The sequence below is a fragment of the Coregonus clupeaformis genome, unplaced genomic scaffold, assembly GCF_020615455.1.
Source record: "Coregonus clupeaformis isolate EN_2021a unplaced genomic scaffold, ASM2061545v1 scaf0749, whole genome shotgun sequence".
NCBI lineage: Eukaryota > Metazoa > Chordata > Actinopteri > Salmoniformes > Salmonidae > Coregonus > Coregonus clupeaformis.
In genome coordinates, this window is record NW_025534204.1 from 1 (window position 1) to 2647 (window position 2647).

The 2647-nt window shown below is 40.7% G+C and overlaps 1 pseudogene; it reads left to right on the forward strand.

Annotated features, from left to right (window-relative positions):
* Positions 1-93, forward strand: LOC123485596 (annotated as a pseudogene; the record flags this gene model as incomplete).
* Positions 94-2647: the final 2554 nt, after the last annotated feature.

The following is a 2647-nucleotide window of genomic DNA, read 5'->3' on the forward strand; positions in this document are numbered from 1 at the left end:
GATTTTTGGAACAGGGAGATGGAATAGGGCTTGCTCCGTCCACTCCACGCATCGACCTGGTATTGCAGTACCTCCAGGAACGGTGCACCCCCTGTCATTGTAAAGATAAATCAGGCAAAGACAACAGAATTGCTTTGTTATATTCAATTAGGATCACGATGTATTTTATATTTTCACGTTTGACAATCTTCATCTCAATGTCAATGATGGCTAGAAAGTGATGGTGAAGTCAGTCACTGTTATATTGACTATGATAGCTGATGTGAATGGTGCGTTAATCATCTAATCAAATCAATGTTTATTCGTCACATGCACAGGATACAGGGTGTAAATGGTACAGTGATAATGCTTTAAAGATAATGCTTTAAAAAAATCTTGGCATAGATTGGGAGTTTATCAACGTTGGGAATAACCACTTTTGACTGTTACAAAGTAACACATTTGTAGGTTCGTAAGTCACGTGGTCATCTGCCCTCCAATCGGAAATGACAGAAAGCGTTTATAAATTAAATCCAGATTAACAGCTAAATCGGAATAATAATATATGAAATACGGGTGGGGGGAATCAATTTGGAGATAATAATATTGACATAACATTTGATCTTATATCAAATATCTCTGGTAGCGTTGATGCCACAAGGGAACTGAGCAATTGTCCACTTGGTGGCGCAAGTGTTCCACTGACCGTCGCATTTGAATGTTGAACCACTTGACTTCCATACATCATCAACGCAAATAATATGAACAATAAAAATAGCCTGTTTTTATTTTACATGTCTGTAGAGCCTTGTACGATAAGACCACGGTGAAGAGGCCTTCATAAAGTTGCCGTCCTAAATTACTAGAGGCCAAACTTCAAAGATGTCCATGGCACTGGACTGCAGTAAGAGCTAGGCCTACAGTGCGCCTACGGAGCGGTCCTGGTGTATGGTCCTGGCTGCCTAAATGTTTCCTCCACATAATAAACTGTACAAACATGGCACTTTAGAGGGTTACTTTTACAATTAGCCTTACTGAGTCACTACAACAAACTTCCTATCATGGACATGAAATGCCATTAGGCCTAATGAAGATACTGTATATGTAAGTTACTTAGTTGGTATCTTGTGAATCAACTGGTATGCGCATCAGGGTTTAATATTTCCCCGGTGTTTTACAAATGTTCCATCCCGAGAATAAATCACTCTTCTCCCGGGTAACCCGGTATTTTCCGCCAAAACCGAAGTGTCATTCAAAAGCATTATAATGCTTATAAATGTCTGGATTTGATTAGAGCTTTGATCAGCATGAAAATACAAACCTGATGCTACCTGGAGCCTGATCAGACATATATTAAATACATTTTATAATACATTTTACAAATCCAAATCCCAGATGAAGAATAAGACACTATTTCAAAGCATAGTACATGTAATGTTAGCCAAGTACAATGTAATTACTAGTTGTTACACAGGATTTAGCTATTTAAAAAGAAGTGTATCTTTGGGAGTACTTGTAATTAATCTGTACAGTGCATTACCCATCCTGACAACCTGCCCCTCAATTTAAAGCTTGTGGAAGTGACATCCAAGTGGGAGAATAAATACACTAGTACACCACAGAGTATCTGTATAAGAAAATCATTCAGAGCAAACTGTGCTGCCAATCACAGTGTAAGGTGCGACATTTTGCGGGTGTGGAGAGCTCGTTAGAGGATAGAGGAAGCTTGCCTTGAAGCGCTGGGCATCGTATTATGACCTGCATTATCTGAATTAGGCCCACAGAATTATACCTACAGAGGAGCGGCTTCTATGGAGGAACTTTGAATGTCTTTGAACTTCAGAGTTGGTTTAACGTTGGAACAGAGCAGATAATAGCTAGCTAACAACCTTGTTTGTGCCGTGCAGCACTATAATTAAAAACAGGTCGTACCTTTTTGTCGTTAATAAATCCAATGTGAAACGTGGTGACTATAGTATCCTTAACTAGCATTGAAAAAGTTCATCCATTCTTCTCAAATTAAACATATCTCCCTAATTTCTGAATCATGCTTGTAACGTTGTCAGTAGGATACAGTAACCTATGCTTCAGAGGGGAGGAGCAGGTAGTTTCCACACGCACACCCACTGGCAATCAATCAATCAATCAATTTTATTTTATATAGCCCTTCTTACATCAGCTAATATCTCGAAGTGCTGTACAGAAACCCAGCCTAAAACCCCAAACAGCTAGTAATGCAGGTGTAGAAGCACGGTGGCTAGGAAAAACTCCCTAGAAAGGCAAAACCTAGGAAGAAACCTAGAGAGGAACCAGGCTATGAGGGGTGGCCAGTCCTCTTCTGGCTGTGCCGGGTGGAGATTATAACAGAACCATGCCAAGATGTTCAAAAATGTTCATAAGTGACAAGCATGGTCAAATAATAATCAGGAATAAATCTCAGTTGGCTTTTCATAGCCGATCATTAGAGTTTAAAACAGCAGGTCTGGGACAGGTAGGGGTTCCATAACCGCAGGCAGAACAGTTTAAACTGGAATAGCAGCAAGGCCAGGCGGACTGGGGACAGCAAGGAGTCACCACGGCCGGTAGTCCCGACGTATGGTCCTAGGGCTCAGGTCTCTCAGTTGGCTTTTCATAGCCGATCATTTAGAGTTGAAAACAGCAGGTCTGG